Source organism: Trachypithecus francoisi, unplaced genomic scaffold, assembly GCF_009764315.1.
Source record: "Trachypithecus francoisi isolate TF-2019V2 unplaced genomic scaffold, Tfra_2.0 Lachesis_group5, whole genome shotgun sequence".
Lineage (NCBI taxonomy): Eukaryota > Metazoa > Chordata > Mammalia > Primates > Cercopithecidae > Trachypithecus > Trachypithecus francoisi.
This window is the reverse complement of record NW_022681470.1, coordinates 17,940,449-17,960,737: the sequence shown is the minus strand read 5'-3', so window position 1 is coordinate 17,960,737 and position 20,289 is coordinate 17,940,449. Positions and strand designations below refer to the sequence as shown.

General features: G+C 41.2%; 2 long non-coding RNA genes and 1 pseudogene across 2 annotated transcripts; 1 reads left to right on the top strand and 2 right to left on the bottom strand.

Moving 5' to 3' along the window:
• Nucleotides 1–585: 585 nt before the first annotated feature.
• On the bottom strand, nt 586–3,533 carry LOC117075059. Its single transcript, XR_004433828.1, has 2 exons — nt 3,312–3,533; nt 586–762 (listed from the first exon to the last, which is right to left on the bottom strand). It is a non-coding gene; the product is annotated as an uncharacterized LOC117075059 (long non-coding RNA).
• An 85-nt stretch (nt 3,534–3,618) lies between these two features.
• On the top strand, nt 3,619–19,812 carry LOC117075547. Its single transcript, XR_004434047.1, has 4 exons — nt 3,619–3,702; nt 13,719–13,788; nt 18,406–18,516; nt 19,723–19,812. It is a non-coding gene; the product is annotated as an uncharacterized LOC117075547 (long non-coding RNA).
• On the bottom strand, nt 11,465–11,868 carry LOC117075546 (annotated as a pseudogene).
• Nucleotides 19,813–20,289: the final 477 nt, after the last annotated feature.

The following is a 20,289-nucleotide window of genomic DNA, read 5'->3' as shown; positions in this document are numbered from 1 at the left end:
TGCTCTATTGCAGCAGCACTGAGCTGGCAGAAAGCAGCAGGCAAACACCTTCTTCGTGTTCTTATTAGGGGATGTGGAGAGGCACTGCACAGGGAAGCCAGGCAAAGCAAGAAAAAGTGAGCAGCTTCCCTCACAGCAGCAACCAAGTCACACTGCAGATGGTTAGACAGGCAGGCCTGCATTCAAGATCCAGTTAACATTGAGCAGAGGCTGCCTTCCACCTGCAACCCAGCTAAAGGAAAGTAAATGGGCTTTATTATCATTAGCCTCACTGACCAGTGGCTCTCCCTTTTTTGTCTCCAGAACTCATTTGTAGTCCAGACCCTCTGTCTGCCTCTAATTGAAGCCAAAGGTAGAAGGTTAGAAGACCGGCAGCTTAGGGACATAAGCAGCAGGGCTCTTGCCTGGATACGGTGCCAGAGACTTGATGTCTGCTCTTTCCTTCTACCATCCTACCCCACTCCCCAAGGGCTCTACAACAATAGGCTCTTAATGGGCTAAAGAAGCCTTAGGACCATCCAACTCCATTCTAAACTGTAGGTGTAACAGAGTTCTACAGAGAAGGACCACCAGTGGAAGATATACAAAAAGAGATTTTTATAACATATTAACTCATGCAATTATGAGACTGAGAAGTCCCATGATCCGCTGTCTGCAAGCTGGAGGCCCAGGAAAGCCAGTCATGTGGTTTGAAGGCCTGAAAGCCAGAGACCTGGTGGTGTAGATTCCATTCCAATTCTAAAAGCCTGAGAACCAGGAGAGCTGAGAGCAGGAGAAAATGGATGTTCCAGCTCAAGCAGTCAGGGAGAATTAGTTCAACCTGTTTCTACCTTTTTGTTCTATTGAGACCCTCAATGGATTAGATGATGCCATCAAATGCTAACCTCTTCCAGAAATAATGTTTAAACAGTTATCTGGGCATCCTGTGGCCCAGTCAAGTGGATGGATAAAATTAACCATCCCAGTTGGTAAAACAAATACAACTCCCAAAAGGGAGACAGGGACAATCTTTAAGGACGGTGCTTTCTCTGGAGGAAACTCTGTACTAAGTTTGTTCAATACAGGGAGGTTCCTGACTTGGTTGGATTCATGAGAAGCAGACCTTGAGTCAAGGATTCATACGCAAGTGATGAGTTATGGAAGTGCTGATGAATGAGTGGGGCAGCCAGAAAGGGGAGAGAAGTCAAGGGAGAGTGTACTTTTAGGCAAAATCCCAGCTTTAACTTGATGGTGCAGAGGAGCTTTGAAATGCACATTACACCTCCAAGTATGTCCCAACTCAAGGGAAAGAGCTGGGTTTTCATAACCTGTCCCACCTGTCATCTGCTAAGGCCCACCCCAAAGGAACCTAATTTCCCAGGCAATTCTGGCTGTCTGCTGGTGTAAGCAAAGTGGCTCAGGACTGTAGTCCCAAGAAAGCCACAGATGTGGCCATCAGGAAAAAAGCATATAGAAGTCAGAGGATGGCCACAGACACAGCCAGAATCCAAGGGAATCTGGGCAGGAGGAGGGAGGGAGCACCACCTTAAAGAAGAATATGATGGAAAGTAGAAACAATGGAATCTATTCCACACACATATTTGCACATGTTCAAAAGGGTACATGCCCAAGAATGTTCATTTCAGCACTGTTTTTAGATAGCAAAAAATAGAAATAAAAAGTTGGAAACCACCTAAACATCCACTAATGGTGGGCTAAATAAATCAATTACAACATGTTCAGATTATATTATTCAGTGAATACAAAGAATATATGAGATTGTTATGCTCTTCAAGCTATATTGTTACATGAAAAAAACTCAAATTGCAGATTAATAATGTTACCATGCAAAATATTTTTTAACATTTAAAATTAGATGTGTAAATAAATTTACACATATCCATGTGCAAAAATGTCTAGAAAAGGGTCTAGAAAAGTATATGCCAAAGTGAGGAGACAGTAGGGTTGCTGTGTGTGTCAAAGGGGACTCATAACATTTTATTCAATAGGCTTGATTATTAGAATATTTTCCAGTAACTGTGTGTTTATGTATTATTCATGTAGTTACAAACAAAATTGCCTTTGTAAAAGCAGGTCTGACATTTTGAAATGTGGAGCTGTAACTGATCTATGAACCACAGGAAAAAATCAAAATTTCTCCTTTCCATCCTTATATTTCTGTTGTACAATGCCCTTGACAGAAAGTGGAGGTAATTTCCAAAGATACCCTGACCCCCAGGAATTAAGATGGCCAAAGGGCATAATAATTTTCTGTGATCAGTTGACATTTTGTTATGCAACTAAATGGACCCTTATCTTTCAATTTTTTAAGGTTTAAATGTCTTGCATAAACCTGTTTTAGCAGGAAACATCAAGCTTTGCAAGATGGATATTACATGACCCTCAAGGATGGAGCCTAGGACACTGTTTCACATTTGGGGTCTTCTCACAGCCTCTGGTCCATGTTTTCCTCATGGTAGAAGCTGAATCAGTGTTGGTTGGCAGGCTCCCAAAGATTCTTCAGGCACATTGGCACTTTGCTTCCTTAAGGATGCTAGAATACTTACATAAATAAAGAGCTTACTTCTCAAATATATGTAAATCTTAGGGTACTTTGATTTGGATGTAGCTTGACTTAGTGTAATGTATTCATGGGTTTTTAGGTCTTAAGACTTATATTGAGAAGACAGTGGCAAAGCATAGCGCATATAATAATCTTCAAACTGGTAACAAGGAAGGGTAATGAAATGAAATAATATAACCAAGTAAGAGAAACGACAAGATCAAAAAGAAGGAATGGGGCCGGGCATGGTGGCTCACGCCTATAATCCCAGCACTTTGGGAGACTGAGACGGGCGGATCACCTGAGGTCAGAGATTCAAGACCAGCCTGGTCAATATGGTGAAACCCCATCTCTACTAAATATACAAAAATTAGCTGGGCATGGTGGTGGGCACCTGTAATCCCAGCTACTCGGGAGACTGAGGCAGGGGAATCGTTTGAATCCAGGAGGCGGAGGTTGCAGTGAGCTGAGATTGTGCCATTGCACTCCAGACTGGGTGACAAGAGTGAAACTTGGTCTCAAAAAAAAAATAAAGAAAGAAAGAAAGGATGAAGAGTAGATAAATAATTTTGTAGAAACTGAGAGAGGATTTTCCCAGAGATGAAGTTACTGTATTTTTTTTATTCCTTTCTACTGTTTCCTTTGCTAAAACGCTCCCACCTCCCAACTTAAGAAATCCACAACCCTGTCTCATTCATAAGTAGCTATGACCCATCTCTCTCCTTTCATTCCCAATCAGTAGTTGTGAATGGTTTCCCACAATCATCACCTTCACAGCTATTCAGCTCTCCCACTTGGCTCCACTCCACCTCGCTTGCGAAGGTCATCAGTATCTTTACAGTTTCAGAATCAGATGGGCATTTTTTATTCTATTCTCACTTGAGAGGCAGTCTGGTGTCATGAAATGAACCTCAGCGTGCTCCTTTTTCGAGATTTGACTTAAATGTCACCTGTTTCAGCAAGGCACACGCCGACATGTCTTCGAAGAGTTGGGTACAGTTTTCTCTTTGTGTTGTTAGTACCAACACATACATTCCATTTAGAACTTCTGTCATTGTCTTATCATGACTTACAGATCTGTCCCCTGCAGTGGCATACGAGGTTCTTGAGGGCAAAGACTGTGTCTACGTTAATTCTGTCCCAGTGTCCGGCCATAGAAGGTATTTGGTAATAGCTATTGAGTGAATGAGTTAATGAATGACTGAATGAATTAGTAAATGAATGCTTATACATAAGTCTGGAAAACAGACACACGAAAGATAATAATTCTTCAGCTAGCTAAGAAACACATAGCCATAATTTGAATTGAGAGGAAGTAAAGGAGAATACAGAAAAAAAGGGGGGCTGAAGAACCCCAAGTTTGGGTCTAAAAACATAAGCCTAAAATATAAAATACAGAAAAACAATTGGTCTGGGTAATGATTAATGAGGTCAAACCTTTTGAACTAGGTTCAATAATAATAAAAAGATTTTCCTTCAGACTCTTCTCTTGTACAAGGTACATGACTCAAGGCATCATTACCTTGTAGTAAAATAGTTCAACTCCACTTAGCAGACAGTCTGTGTTGATGACTACTAGACAGTAGGATAAGCAAAAGTTTTGGTTGGTTTCAGTAACTCAATATGTAAAGGAAAAATTCTGCCAGATTCCTTGAGTGCCAGGCAAGAGGCTGTTAGGCAATAATGTCGGGGAATCAATGGTTTAGGGCTAATTTCATCAGAAACAACAGAAGAAGTATTCGAAGGTGTCAGAACATATTCAAACTTGTACTTCACACAGATATATGTCTTGGTTGTAAGGTCTTAGAAAGAGGTCCATATCTCTCCCTGGTTCTCATATGCTTCCCCTAAGGACAGTGATTAAAAAGCCATTCTTGGAACAACACCTGACCATCCAGTGCCAATGAGGTCAGTATCTTGGCAAGAGATTAGACCCAAGTTGGGTCCGTGTCTGGCCTTGGTGTTGATGTGCCTATCACAGGTCTGCTCAAGTGAAAGAACCTAAGAACTTCACCAGCTGTTTCTGGATAGGCCTGTCCCAAAATAGGCAGAGAGTACCAAAGCATGAGGAAATGGTGCTGGTAGAAGAGTAGGCATTATATTGTATCAATATTAAATATCAATGACTAGGTATGTGGCATTCTTCCCCACTTGCACCAGCAGATAAAGCCATGAAGAAACAGGTAAAAAGGTTTATCACCTCTTGGCCAAGTATGGTGGCTCACAACTCTAATCCTAGCTACTTTAGGAGGCTGAAATGGGAGGATCGCTTGAGGCCAGGAGTTTGAGATCAGCCTGGGCAACATAATGAATCCCTGTCTCTTAAAAAAAAAAAAAAAAGCAGAGGGTGGGGGCGGTTATCACCTCCTGCTCCTATGAAAAGGCTCACTGGAGTCAGTCAAGTCCTATTGCCTACATTCTCAATCTGCTCAACCCTGTGACTGTCTTACACACATTCTGGGCAGGCAGTATGGGCCTGGACATCAGACAGCCCGGGCATGCATTAACCCCTGCTTTGTGTGAGTTAATGATCTAACTCAACCAAACCTTAGTGTCCTAATCAGTGAAATGGATATAGTATTAGGAAATCCCTCACAGGGTAATTTAGGAGATTGTTGCATCTCTGAATTCCTGTCTAATATCATCTTCCTTCTACTTAAAGAACATCCTTTAGAATTTCCCTTAATTCTCTAAAGTGATATCAAATTTTGTAGTCTAAAAATGTCTTTATTTAGCCTTCACCTCTTGAATATAGGAAAAACAAACTCTTTTCCTCTAAACTCATACCCAACACTTCTGTGACCAGGTATATGGGTTTTTGTTTTTGTTTTTGTTTTTTTGTGTTTGTGTTTGTTTTTGTTTTGTTTTTGAATTTAGGACAAGTGAGTGTCCTAAATTCAACTGCATTCTGACACCATCTACCTGGAATTAGTGTCAGACCCCACAAGTTAAAAGTCCTACAAGACTACCCCCACTTCAGATGCTACTCAAAAGTCCAGGTGGTGTCATCCATTCATCCATGCTCCTGACCAACTGGCTATAAATTGGAGGTTCCCATGATCCCCTCCTTGCAGTCAATTATTTGCTAAATTGGCTCACAGAACTTAGGAAACACCTGTGTTTACCAGTTTATTATAAGGGATACAGATGAACAGCCAGATGATGGAGTACATATGGCAGGGTCTGAAAGAATTGGGGTGTGCCACCCTACTGACACACGCATGTAGTCATCAACCCGGAAGCTCTGTATTACCTATAGTTCAGGGATTTTTATGAAGACTTCATCACATAGGAATGATTGCTTACAAACTTAAGCTCCAGATCCTCTTCCTATCCCAAAGGATGAGGTGGTGGGGGCGGGACTGACAATTCCAAGCTTCTAATCACAGCTTGGTCTTCTGGTGACCAGCCCCCAACCAGGAGCCCACTGGGAGTCACCTCACTAAAACAAAAGATGCTTTATCACCCAAGAAATTTCAAGGGATTAGGAGTTCTGTGTCAGAAATTGGGGTCAAAGACCAAGTATTAGAGCAAAGGATGTTACTAGCACTCCAATAGCTAAGGAAATTACAAGGGCTTCAGGAGCTCTGTGCCAGGAAATAGGGAAAAAGACTAAAATATGCATTTTTTATTATGAATCACAATATGTTCTTAAAACATATTTTAGCTGGAGGGATGTGTGTGTATGTGTGTGTGTATGTGCACTTTTCTCTTAGTACTCTTGAAAACACAACTTTGCTGTCATCCCACTTCTATTGTTGCTGTTGAGACCTATTGAATGTATTGCTGCTCCTTTGAAGGCACTCTCTCTTTTCTCTGATTCCTTTTCAGATCTCTTTGTGATTGTTATTCTGCAGTTCCACTATGCTAAGTACTTTTCAGACTTACTGTATGTGGATTTCTATCTTTTGAAAGCTTGTGAAAATGTTCAGCTATTATCTTATCAAATATTATGTCTGTCTTATTATTTCTTTTCTTCGCTTCTGAAAGATTTGTTACACCCATATTAAACTTTATTATTCTACATTTCTTGCTTCATAACTTTGCTTTCAAATGTTCCATGGCTTTCCCTTTCTATGAGATATTTTGTGTAAATCAAGAGCTATATTCCTATTCAGCGATTCTCTCTTTAGTCATGTCTAACATGGGTGGTGTCAAATTCATTGATGCAGATTTTTATTTCAATTATTACATTTATTTCTAGACATTCTACTTCATTCTCTTTGAAATCTCTTTAGATATTAAAGTTTGTCTATTTTTTTAACATTAAAAGAATTTTAATTCTGTGTCTGATAATTCCAGTATCTAAGGTCTTTGCAGGTCGGTTTCTATTGTTTGTTGTTTATGCTTATTCACCTCACAGTACCTTGTTTCCTTAAATGTTTATTATATTTTTCTGTGAGCTACTTGTTTTCCTTGGAAATTTATTTGAGGAAATTCTTTGATGTCTGAAATTAGGGCAGATTCTTTCCTAAAGGATTTATACTTACTTTTGTCAGATGCCTGGAAAATCACAAGTCCAGTGTCCCTTGAAGCTAAATTTTTACCCTGAGTGTGTTGTTATTATTGTTGTTGTTTTAACTAGATAGTTTGAATCTGTGCTGCAAGTGAGACAGGAATTAATCAGGACTTGTTTTGCAGGACCCTGCTTATAAGACAAGGTGCAAAAAAGAAGCCAACCAAAACCCATCAAAACCAAGATGGTGACAAAAGTGACCTCATTGCTCATGATACATTAATTGTAATATATTAGCATGCTAACAGACACTCCCACCAATGCCTTGATAATTTACAAACACCAAAGCAAAGAAATTACTTCATATGTTCTAAAAGAAAAAGAACCCTCAGTTCTGGGAAATCCTCACCCTTTCCCTGGAAAACTCATGAATTATGCACTGCAGCTTTATTAAGTCATCAAGAAATAACCAAAAAAATAGCCAATCAGCAGCCTATGTGGGTTGCTCTGCCTACAATGCAGCCACACTTTCATTCCTTTGCTTTCTTTATAAACTTGCTTTCACTTCGTCAGCTTGCTTTTGAATTCCATCCTGCGTGGAGTCAAGGACCCATGTGGCTTCCTGAGCTGAGCCCCACTTTTGGGGTTTGCCCTGCCCCATAAGTGTGTGTGGTACAACTTTGCAGAGGTGGGTTTTCCCAGCTCTGTTCTGCACCAGGGAACTGGGCAATTTTCCTTGCAATGCTACAGTGTGGTAATGGGGGACGTGGGTATTGCTGCTGGAACGAAAGCCAAACTCTGTACAATATTTAAAGAGGTTTATTCTGAGTCAAATATGAGTGACCATGGCCTATAGCACAGCCTCCAAAAGTCCTGAGAACACATGCTCAAGGTGGTTTGGTTACAGCTTGGTTTTATACATTTTAGGGAGACAGAAGTTATAGACAAAGACATAAATTAATACATTCAAGGTACACATTGGTTTGGCCCAGAAAGGTGGGACATCTCAAAGTGGGAACTTACAGGTCATAGGTGGATTTAAAGATTCTCTGATTGGCAATTGGTTGAAAGAGCTAAGCTCTGCCTAAAGAGTTGAAGTCAGCAGAAAGAAACGCTTGAGTTAAGATAAGGATCGTGGTATAGGCCAAGGTTCTTGTTACGTAGATAAAGCCTCCAGGTGGCAGGTTTCAGAAAGAATAAGTGGTAAATGTCTCCTTTTGGATCTGAAAAGGTGTCAGATTCTCAGTTAAATCTCTTTTTGATCAGGAAAAGACCTAGAAAGGGAAGGAGCTTCTCTACAAAATGCAGATTTCCCCCACAAAAGAAGGCTTGGCAGGACCATTTCAAAATATGCAAAGAAATATACTTTGGGGCAAAATATTTTCATTTCCTTTAGGGCCTATTGTCATGTGCTGCTATACCAGAGTCAGATCAGAATTTGGTATCTTATTGCCACAAAAAGTCTGTTTTGTCCGTCTTATGATCTCTATTTTAATGATAATTTTGGTCAGTTGTGCCTAAATTGCAAAGGGAAGGGTATAACACATCTGACCTCTCTTCCCATCATAGCCTGAACTAGTTTTTCAGGTTTCTTTGGGATTCCCTTGTCCAAGGGTGGAGGGTTCATTCGGTCAGTTGGGGGACCTAGAATTTTCTTTTGGTTTACAATGTGTTTCCACGCCAGGCCTACACTAAGGGTGGGGTTCTTCAGGGTACCATATTTGAGGAAAGAGGGTCTCCCAGGATGTCCCACTTTGGCTGCCCCATGCTTTGCCTCCTGCCTCTGGTGCTCCCAGAGGCAACGAAAGCTGAAGCTCAGAATCAAGCTTGGCAAACGTCCCCAGGCTAAAAGCTGACTGTTCGCTTCTCTCAGTTCCCACTTGCCCTCAGATTTTGCCCTGTGTGTTTCTTGGTTTCTTGCCAGCTCATCAGTGCTTTTAAGAAAGCTCTGATTTTCAAACTTTTTAGTTATTTTCAGCAGAAAGGATGATTTGGCTAACTAGATTGCAATATTGCCAAAAGAGATCCCTGCAGAGCTTGTTTTTGTGAAACATAAAGAGAAGAAAATGATGTTTAATAAGATGCACAGGTTGGTAAATAATGCTCTGCTATTAATCTTGTGAACAGGTATTTCAGTCATCTTATGCGAGTCAAGCACAAAGTGACTTTTCCTTTCTTCTCAGGTAGCATGAAGTGTTACAAGTCAAGTGTGTGACTTTCTGAAAAAAAGAGATAAAAAGACATGTGAAGAAGGAAATGGATTACAGAAATGAAAGAAGGGCTCTTTCCCTTGGGTTAGAATTATAAAATTTCCAAGTGAAGGTGAATAAGTCTATACTAGTGTCGAACAAGTGTAGGAGTAAAAACAAATAATCCTGACTAAATAACATGAATCCTTTGACACTCTTAAATTGGCCTTATTTTAAAAAAAATAGGTAGAGTTTATCTACTAACTTTTCCCTAAGTGCAGACACAAAAAAGAAACTAAGCAGGAATCCTTTTCTCTTTCACCCAGATGTAAACATGATTTTTGCCTAGTGAAAGTGGTAGGTACCAGAACGAAGTTCTCTTAACTTACCAAAAAATAAGCAAAAACACCCGAGTGAGCATCTCCTTTCCAAAGAACCCTATGCTAAGTCACTCCCCCATGTATGGATGGCTCCCCTCAGAGACAGGTAGACACTGAGCTTCCTTCCTTTGAGGAGAACAAGAGGTAAACAGCAGGTGCCACCAGACTGGCCTGGAAGGCAAGAGACCACTAGGTGGGCTCAAGGCCTTATTTTCAAAATTATGAATTGAATTTGATGACCGTTAGAGTCTCTCTCAGCTTGTTAGATGAATAAACAATAGGGAGCTTTTCTTTCTTTTGTTTTTGCAGGTCCGAGGCTCCCATCTAAACATCAGCTGTTGTGAACCTCGTTGCACACACCGGGGAAAGATGCCCTGTCTGTTCTTCCTCTTCAAGGTCTCTGCACACACCTTAGCGTCTCCCACAGTCCAGCACCCCTTTGGCCCTGTTCTCAGTGAGGGACAAAGAAAGGAAAATCATTTGGGAAAAATTCAGACTGCAGAAGTGGCCTGCCTGAAAAGTCACAGTAACAGGCAAAAATAAAATAACCTGGGAAAAAGACTCAGTCTGCACCTGCAAACAGATAAGCAAACGGGGTCCAGCACAAAGGCTCTTTGTTCTTTGTACAATTAGTGAGCTCCTAGGAAAAACTTTCCTCCCCTTTACAGGCACATACACGGTGGGAACTTGCACAGGGAAGAAGGGGGCTTACCTAAAACAAACCCATAGTTATACAAACAAGAGAAGCAGAACTTTGTGTTTGCCTAGAGACATACCCAGAGCTGCATAAGAGAAGAATTGCACAGACAGCTTTACTGGTAAGAAAAGTTACTCAAACAGTTGCAGAGAAGAAAGCAGTTTCTTACAAAAAGCTTTTAAATTCAGCTGTAACCCGGCAATCCACTTGGACTCCCCTCTCTGCTGCAGAACGCTTTCTTTTTTCGCTTATTAAACATTGACTCCAATCCCACCCTTACATCTGCATTCCTTAATTTTCTTGGATGTAGGACAAAGAACCCCAGGGAAACCACTGCATTAAGGTACGTTGGTGAGACTGCAGCATCAGCATGACGGCACAGTATTAGCTCAGATAGACTCCAATCTCTAGGATGTTTCTACAGAAGAACTTTTGTGAGAAGTGAGTGGCTATGGGAAGAGGGTTTTCTAAATGTAGGGGGGTTTGAGAACGGAGATGTTAGGCTCACCTTTGACCCTGAGCTAGGCAAGTGGCCAGAGGGATGAGAAAGGTTGGATTCTCTAGGTCTAAACTATTAATAATAGCATCACATTGGAAACTAGCCATGGCTTTCAGCTTCTCTCACTCAAAGTCATATTACATGACATGGCCAATCTTCCAAACATTGTTATTAGTACCTAATTCTCCTGTCTCAAATCAGTTGTGGCTGCCTTGTGCTTGTATAATAAAGTCAAAATACCTTAGCTTGGCTGACAGGGTCCTCTGGGAGTGAGCACTAATTTATATCTTCCCAAAGTCCTGGTGTTCTATAAATGCCTGAATCCACACCTACCCTTGAGCTTCCCATTTTGTACAAGTATTTTCGCTTAATTCTTTCTGTAAAATATAGTGGGGTTTTGTTCTGAAGTTGGCTCCTTAAGAAGAGGAAGTGTTTCAGGACAAAGGCAGATAGCTGTCTCTGCTATTAAGGCTCTTTGATTTGGCTCAGTACGTTCCAGTCTTGCTTCCATAAACCATCCTCATTTGCAATTGTGTCATCCACCACCTGAGTCCCACTGTGATTACCTATTTCTAATCTCTACACCTGATTCTGGGGCATTTCAAGGTCTAAGTGGAAGCAGTAGGATGCCTTTCTTTCACTTGCAACTTTTTAGTTTATTCATCCACACAATGTCTGCAGATAACATCATTACAGCATCTTTACTCCTTTGGCTTTTTGCCAGCACCAACATTGGCCTTTGCCAACCCCCTAAGTTTCTTCATTCTATTCTTGCATTCTTCTCACTACTTTCTTGAGGTCTTTTTCCTCTCATGGAGGCAGGCCATGTCTTGCAAGTCTATGTTTGGGTTCATGATTCTTTACATAATCCAAAAAAATCATAAATCACACCAAAGTCAGATATCTTGCCACCAAAGTAAGTTCTGAATCCAAATACAAAGATGACATCCAGTGTGGTCTTGTCTATTTTGACTAATTTTTCCAGAATTTCTGTATTAGGTACTGTTGCCTTCCCAGTGTTAAGGATATCTATGACCATTTGTTTCCTTTGAAGTATTTGGTTGGTCATGAGTTTCCTGGTCCGGATAGTTACTGTGTCATTCATGATGGCAGGTGATCTGCAGACAGCCAGGGAGGAAAATTCAGGAGGATGCTTTAAATCAGATGAGTCTATCTGTTTCTGAGCCCCAGATTGACACTTACCTAGTATGTGTGTGTGTGTGTATATATATATATACACACACACACACAACACACACATTATATGTGGTATTCATTAATTCTATCTATGGCTATGTAACAAATTACCCCCAAACTAGCAGCTCAAAATAAGAAATATTTAAGTAATTATTATTATTACACACAGCTTCTGAGGGTCAGAAATTTATAGGCAGCTTAGTTGGGTGGTTCTCTCTCAGGGTCTCTCATGAGGTTGCTATCAAACTCTCAGCTGGGACTGAAGTTATCTGAAGGCTGGACAATTCACTTTCAAGTTCATTTGTGCGATTATTGGCAAGTCTCCATTCTTTGCAGGGCCTCGGTTCCTCATCACATGAGCCTCTCTCTACAGGTTGCCTGGGTATCCTCAAAAGCCAATGATGAGAGAGAGAGAGAAAACAGAACAGGAGCTGCAGTGTCTTTTGACCTTAATCTTGGAATTCATACATCCTCATTTCTGCCATATCCTATTGGTCACACAGATCTGGGAGGGTACTATGGAAGGGGGTTCACACAAGGACAGAGGGATGTTTGCGGTCATTTTGGCGGCTTGCTGCCACACCCAGCCATGTTTTTATGCCTCCCCATACACATTCTAACATCTTTGAAATTGGGATGCATCTTATAATCAAAGGTATGTCATAGTTTAATTGGTAAAAATCTCTAGTTAGTGGTATATAAAGTAATCACGTGTCTTATAATTGTGATATCTTATTCAGGGAAATATCCCATAGGGATAGGAGGCTTCCTGAATCCTGGCTACCTCGACCATGTTGCTCATGGGTCCATCGAAAGCCTAGTTGCCGTCCCACCATATGATACTCAACTCCTTTTCTATGCCGTTGCCCACACTGATCCTTCTGAGGTGACTTCTTCATAACTTAAATGACTACATCAGGCCTAAATCCTCCGGAAGCTTTCCCTGACCACCCTAGAACACCATAGTCTCAGTATCCTCTGTAGTCCCATAGCACTTATTAATGATTCCATCCATTCGGTGCTTAATTTTGTACCTTGTAGTAATTGTTGAGGTTTCATGTGTACCTACTTCACGTGTACATGCTGTGTATATGCCCCGTGTGAAGAATAAATGTTGCCGTATGCATTTGGAGTCCTGTTTTATTTTTAAAGCAGAATTTTGGGACTCTTCATAAAACAATAACAACAAACCTCTGCTCCTTGGGTGAAATTTTATAACTAAGCTGATAGACAAAATTATAATAATCAGAAATGTACAACTGTACAAACATGTATAAGTCAAAGATGCAAAGGCTGAGTCAGAGCACCTCAGTTTCCAACAGTTCATCTACTTCATGATGGTTTTGTTCTCTGTAACATCTAAGTTATAAGATTTATTTGAACATGACTTCTGTGCACTCCATTGCACCATGGGGTGGGGAAAAGGTGTCTGGTCTATTTTTGCCCACAAAAATAGGAATTTTTTCTGGGAACAGGGTTAGGAACAAAAGGTCAGTACCTAACAAAACTCTTGTAAGTGGTTTAACTTATTGTCTTATAGTAGTTTTCAGGATTCATTTAAACAAGTGAATTGATTTTATCTATCTATATGTCTGTCTGTCTATCTGTCTATCTATCTATCTATCTATGTTAAGGGAGGTTCAACAGAATCCATGCTATAAGAAAAAAAGTTAAGGGAGGGTAAAATGTATGAACTTCAAATAAAACTAACTAGAAATCCAGCAGACAGTATTGCTAAATTTGGGGATTTTCTTTCAGCTCCTTGGATCATTTATCATCCGCTTCCTCAGAAAACAAGCAGTTCAGGATTGTTGTTGGAAATGCATTGGTAAGACCCAGCCCAGCTCTACTCTGTCACTGGCTCAGAAGCACTTCTGTCACCAGATATATATAAGAAAAAATGAATCATCACTTCTACCTCATATCACATCCAAAAACTATCTAGAAATGGAATATAGGCTTACACACAAAAGCTAAAATTATAAAACCTCTTTAAAAAGCATAGGGCAAAAATCTTTATATATTTGGGATAGGCAAAGTGGGTTAGGCCATGCAGACTCTTCACTGGGCACCACTTTTCAATTCAGAGGGGCAGGAAGTAAGGCATTCCCTTTCGGTCTTGGGTCTAAGCTGTACTGACCTACCTAGCCCTAAATACCTGACACATTTAACTGAATTTTGTTGGTATCTATTCTCAGTAGAGGGTAGAGCCCAGAAAAGGTGATGATTCACTGGCACCTCCTCTGATATCTAAGAGTGCATGCATCTAATGTTCTTTAGTTCTTCCAGGCTTGGGAATAAGTATCTTATAGATGATATTACAGGGGTGGATAAGATAGTGTCTATAAAACACTCTGAGATCTCTAGAAGAATGATGTCTAAAATTCACAAGGGATCACTATAGGTAACTACTCTTCACAAGAATATGTTCTGACTTGTTGTTTCCAAGACTCTGTCTTCCACATTTATACTGGGATGTCTGTTGTCTTACTCTATCTTGTGCTGCTGTAACAGAATGCCATGGAATGGGTAATTTATAATGAACAGAAATGTATTTCTCACAGTCCTGGTAACTGGGAAGTCTAAGATCGAGGCATTGGTATCTGGTGAGGTCCTTGTTGCTGCATCATACCATGGTACAAGGCAGAAGGGCAAAGAGGGGGAGAGAGAGAAAGAGGCACACACTCATCCTTTTCAGGGTCAAATTCATCCTTTTATAATAAACCCACTCCCACAATGCTGTGGTTTGAATGTGTCCCCCAAAGTTCACGTGTGGGAAACTTAATTTCCAATGCAACAGTGTTGAGAGGCAGGGTCTTTAGGTCACCAGGGCTCTGCACTCATGAATGGATTAATGTTATTATTGAAGGAGTGGGTTAGTTATTGTGGGAGTAGGTTCCTGATAAAAGGCTGAATTTGGCCCCCTTTCTCCTTTCTCTCACCCATGTGGTGACTTCCATCATGTGCAGGAAGGCCATCACCAGATAATGGCACCCTGTTATTGGACTTCCCAGCCTCCAGAACTGTGAGAAATAAATTTCTTTATAAATTACCATCGGTGGTAGACTTTTATAGCAGCACAAAACAAACAAAAATGTGTAATAATGAACCCACTCCCATAATAATGACATTAATCCATAAGGGCAGAGCTCTGATGGCCTAGTCACCTCTCATTAGACCCCAACACTGTTGCACTAGGAATTACATTTCCAACATATGCTTTTTGCGGGACACATTTAAACCATAGCATCTGTGTTCAAACATTTATAGTTAGCTTCAAGGTTGGTGGGTGACTCAGGGAACTGGTAGGTTAACACAATGTACACGATATACCCTGCCTGTTCTGTGTCCTCTGCCTTCCTCCCTATTGTCTAGCTCCCCTTCAGCATGATGACAGGCAAAATTTGTTCAAATAAAGCAATTGAAGAACTCTTCTGTTAACTTGGTCCCTGAGTGTCTAAGTCCCTGAAACATGAAATGGAGACATGTCTTCAACTTAACAACATCACAGCCTCTATCCCTTGCACAGCATGGGAAGCACTAATCATATTCATTAGGGATCTAGTTGCAGAGTATATATCAAAGGAGGAGGACAGAAGTAAGGCAAAACAATTATGTTTAACAAATGAACTAAAACAATTATGCAATCACCCACTGAGTAGAGAGCTTTGAGCTCTGCTTCAAACGGGTTATGAAATAACCGAGAAACTGTATTGCAATTGAGCTGGACAGCTATTTCAGAAGACTCTTTCACATGGTAAGTCAACCAACATCACTGGTTAGAGAAGTCTAAAAGGTGCTCTGTTATCAGATCTCCTGTGAGTCTACAATTAGCAATTTTCTGTAATTTTTAGAAGTTAAATAATATCCATACGAAGACATTAAAATGATGCCTCTGGTCATCTGGTGACAGTTACATTTGTTATAATTTTTGACTGCTCAGCATCTCCTGGCCATTCTTCCTATGTTGAAGAATCTCCCCTGTTTTGCCTTGCTTCCCCAAAGTAGGAACCAGAAATGTTCTTTGCCATCCTTCCTTGGCAACTTTTGGAAACCCACCTCCTCATGATTGGCAAGACTTCTTATCATGTGGCTGGAAAGAAACATCTATGACATATTTATTCCATGACCCATATGTCATTCTGTAGGCTGCCAAACATTCAGCTGGCAAGTGAATGGTCCATTTATTTGCAAGCTTGGGCTGATGCTTCTTACCTTTAAAAGCTAAGAACTGTCATCGCTACCAAAGATTGGTATAGTTAAGCATGGGCATGTGTCCTAGGTCAATCAGAACACATGAAGCTTCAATGGGGAAAGAAGAAACAGGTACCACACACACCTGTTTCTAAGAAGGATGGAGGCAGAGTGTTGGAGCCTTACAGCAAGCATGACCGTGGTTCTCTCCAGGCCCACAGCTGGGGTATCACTGCAGTTTCTCTGGAATGCCTTGTGGTGTAGTATATCTAGCTCTGTTGGGGGCACAGCCATAAAACCTGACTTTGACCTCCTTGTGTTCTTTAAGGTGCCTGATACTCTTTAATAAAATTATTTCCTGCTAGTTAGAATGCTGAGTAATACACAATGCTTTTTAGAAGCTAAATAAGAGGAGAATATGTGACTGTTTTAGAAAGCTGTTAAAAGTTTATATCAGTTGGGCAGGCGTGGTGGCTCATGCCTGTAATCTCGACATTTTGGGAAGCCAAGGTGGGCAGATCACCTGAGGTCAGGCGCTCGAGACCAGCCTGGCCAACATGATGAAGCCCCGTCTCTACTAAAAATACAAAAAATTAGCCAGGCATGGTGGCATTTGTATGTAATCCCAGCTGCTTGGGAGGCTGAGGCAGGAGAATCACTCAAACCCAGAAGGCAGAGGTTACAGTGAGCCAAGATTGTGCCACTGCACTCCAGCCTGAGTGACAGAGGGAGACTCAGTCTCAAAAAAAAAAAAAAGATTGTACCAGTTGATGGTGGCAATGGCAGTACTCAGCTTTTAGAGATAAGAAGCATTGGCCCTAGCTTGCAAATAAACAGACCACTCACTAGCTTGCTGAATGTTTGGCAACATACAAAGTAATACATAGGTCACAGAATAAATGTCATAGATGTTTCTTTCTAGCCACATGATAGGAAGTCTTGCCCAGGATGAAGGGGTGAGTTTCTAAAAGTTGCCAACACCACTCTTAGTGCAGGAACTTACTGAAATAATCCCTGTGCCCTGTGCTGTGACATTAGACATTGGTCTGTTGGGAGGGCAGACACTCAACTTGTGATCAGCCGCTGAAGGCTGCAGAAGACTTCAATTGAGTATAAATATGATTCAGGAGAGAGAGTGCATGGAAGTGACAGATGTGTGCTATGATTTGAGCCCTTCAGCTAACCAGCTCAGAAAATATACCCTCCTTCCATCTGCAAGGAGCATATTACAGAGTGAAATGATTGTAGGATTCCCCAGACAAATCCTTTACTATAATGTCTTTCTACAAATATTAGACAATGAACAAACACATAGAGCGAGTCACCTGCAACTTGTCAAAACAGTTTATAATCTTTTGCCAGATATTGCTAATTCCAGTTTGTGGGCAGGTATTGATTTTTTAAGTAAATATTCCTTTGGCACCCTAATAAGTTCCCCTAAAGTTAATTTTGAGATTCTGTGCCAGATAGGCACTCTTGGGTCAAACAAAGTCTACCAATCTCAGGAGATCAGATCCCAGTATAGGAAGACCCAGCGAAGCTGAGAAGAAGGTCTCCATGTTGGCTGCCACCCTGGCTGGCACTCAGGCACCTGGAGAGTTGTCTCAAGCCATGGGTTCTCTTGGGGTCACTCTCAGCAGCAGGCACCTGCCTGGCTTTCATGCTCAGTCATTGCTGTGATTCGGCTCCATTGTCCCTTCTTCCTCCACTCCTGCACTGTGAATTACCTTCCCTCCTGTCTTCAGAATTCCCTCTAGTTTATGGCTTCTGCTTACTCATAAACACTTCTGCCTTATGGCTTCAGTTGAGTGCCTTTTATTTGTGTCTTTCAGCTTCTGCTCCTACTCCTGACTGCTAATATCGATGACAGCAGTTATCTTCAAATTCCTCATAAGGGGCTCCAATGACTTCATTTAGCCACTCTGCACAGCAGACCTCATTAGTCAGAGCTCTCCAGCTGTCCTCCAGAATGCAGACTCAAGCCCAGATAATATGGTAGATGAAGTGGTGTGCCTTGCTTCAGCCAGGCAGTTCCCCTTTTGTGTTCCATATTGCACTACACCTCACAAATGGGTGCTTGTGCTGTACTGGTCAGCTCCTTCTCATATATTAGAGCACAGAAAAGAGACAGACAGCTAGATTGTGAACATTCTGAACTTGCAAGTAACAAGTTGTGCAGAGACTATCCGGGCAGATTGTATTTTCCAAAGATAACCTCACTAATATATCCCATCCTGCATTTTCTCCTTAGAGTTGGAAGTTGACACTGTGGGTGCATGGTCCTTCCTGTTGAATCTAAGCAGGCCTGTGACTACAGTGGAAGGGAAGCTACGTGACTTCCAAGGCTGACTCATAACAAGTGGTAAGGCTTCCACCTCTCTTCTTGGGGTTCTTGCTCTTGGAATCCGGCCATGATGCTTGTGGAGGTGCTTCTGCTCAGCCCTCGCTAACGTCCTGGTTGACAGCCAGCATGAACCACCAGACACACGAGCATTCAGATGACTCCATCCCTCAGCCCCCAAGCTGCCCCAGCTAATGGTCAGTGGAGCAGAGACAAACCATCTCCACCAAGTTAAGCGCGAATTTGCAAATTTATAAGAAAAACAAAAACAAAAAAAACCCAACTCCATCTTAATAATTTAGGTTCGGGGTACTTTGTTACCCAGCACTGGATAACTAAAAGTATCTCTTACCATCTCCCCAGTGATCTTATCCCATCCACAGATCCCCCTCTTTCCTGTATGCTCACCATCATCACCTCTACTGGCTCCTTAACCTCAGCCTTTAAATGTACTTTAGCAGCTTCCAGCCTAAAGGAAGAAAAAAAAATCTCTTTATCAAGTCAGATCCCTTCTTTGACTCTTACCCACTAGCTCTGTTCTTTCACATTCAAATTTACTATAATGGTTATCTACTCAACACAGCTACCTTTAAACTCCTCTGAGCTACTCTATTTACCACAAGCAAGCATTTTCCCTCTGCCCAGTGAGCTTTTAGTTGCAAAACCAATGGACAACACTCAATATTTATTTTCCTCCTTGTCTAACACCATATATCTCACTGTGGGATGTCATCTGCTTATTTGCTCCACTACTACCAAAATGCCTTCAACTCTTTATGCACTGATGTGCAACTCTTATGTACTAATGACTGAGGGCTGGAAAACAGCTGGGAGGAAAGACAGAAATGTAAACCAAAGAAAATGACTGAGGCAAGTCTCAATCAATTCAGAGGTTTATTTTGCCAAGGTTCAGTATGTGCCTGGGGAAAAGGAACACAAATCACAGGAACATCTGTGATTCGTGCTTTTTCCAAACAGAGTTTGAGGACTTCGATATTTAAAGGGGAAAGAGTGGGCAGCAGAGGAAACAAAAAGAATAAAAGGGGGGAAGGGTAAACAAAAGGTGGCAAGTGGTTTCTTCTGAAGCTCTACAGATCCCCATATTTCCTGTATCTTCACCATCATCCTCTTCACTGGCTCCTTATTTTCAGCCTTTAAATGTACTTTAGCAGCTTCCAGCCTAAAGGAAGAAAAACAAGATCTCTTTTTTTTCTTGTTCTTTTTGAGGCTTTGGTTAGCACTCATCGAATCCACATTTTATATGTTAAAGGAGTGAGTTGAGGAACACGGTCAACCATGCACTTGTCTCATGTTCGGTGAGTTTGCATTTTTATATAAGATAAAGTGTACAGAGACCAAGGGAAGCAGTCATAAGACATGCACTTGTCTCAGATGAGTGGAGGGGGGGATTCCTAGTCCTGCCTGTCCTGCACTGTGAAGATAAGCTCTTAATTTACATTGTCAGGGTAAAATTCACAAGAACTCTGTTTCAGAATAAAGATCTTGGGGCCCCAAAGAATTTCCTCATGAGCAAATTGTGAGGGAGGCCACCTGGGGAGATATGTGGCCTTCTATCTTTGCAGCTATCTACTTAGGAACAAAATGAAAGCAGTTTTTGTGTGACTCAGTTCCAAAGCTAAACTCTTCTCTTTGGCATAGTTTGGGGTCCTGAATTTTTTATTTTCCTTTCATGTAAACAAGTTAGGATTTATTGAAAGACTTCCAAGTGCCAGGTGCCTGTCTAAGCACTGTCAAGCAATACAATTTCAACAAATTCAGTTTAATTATCTAATT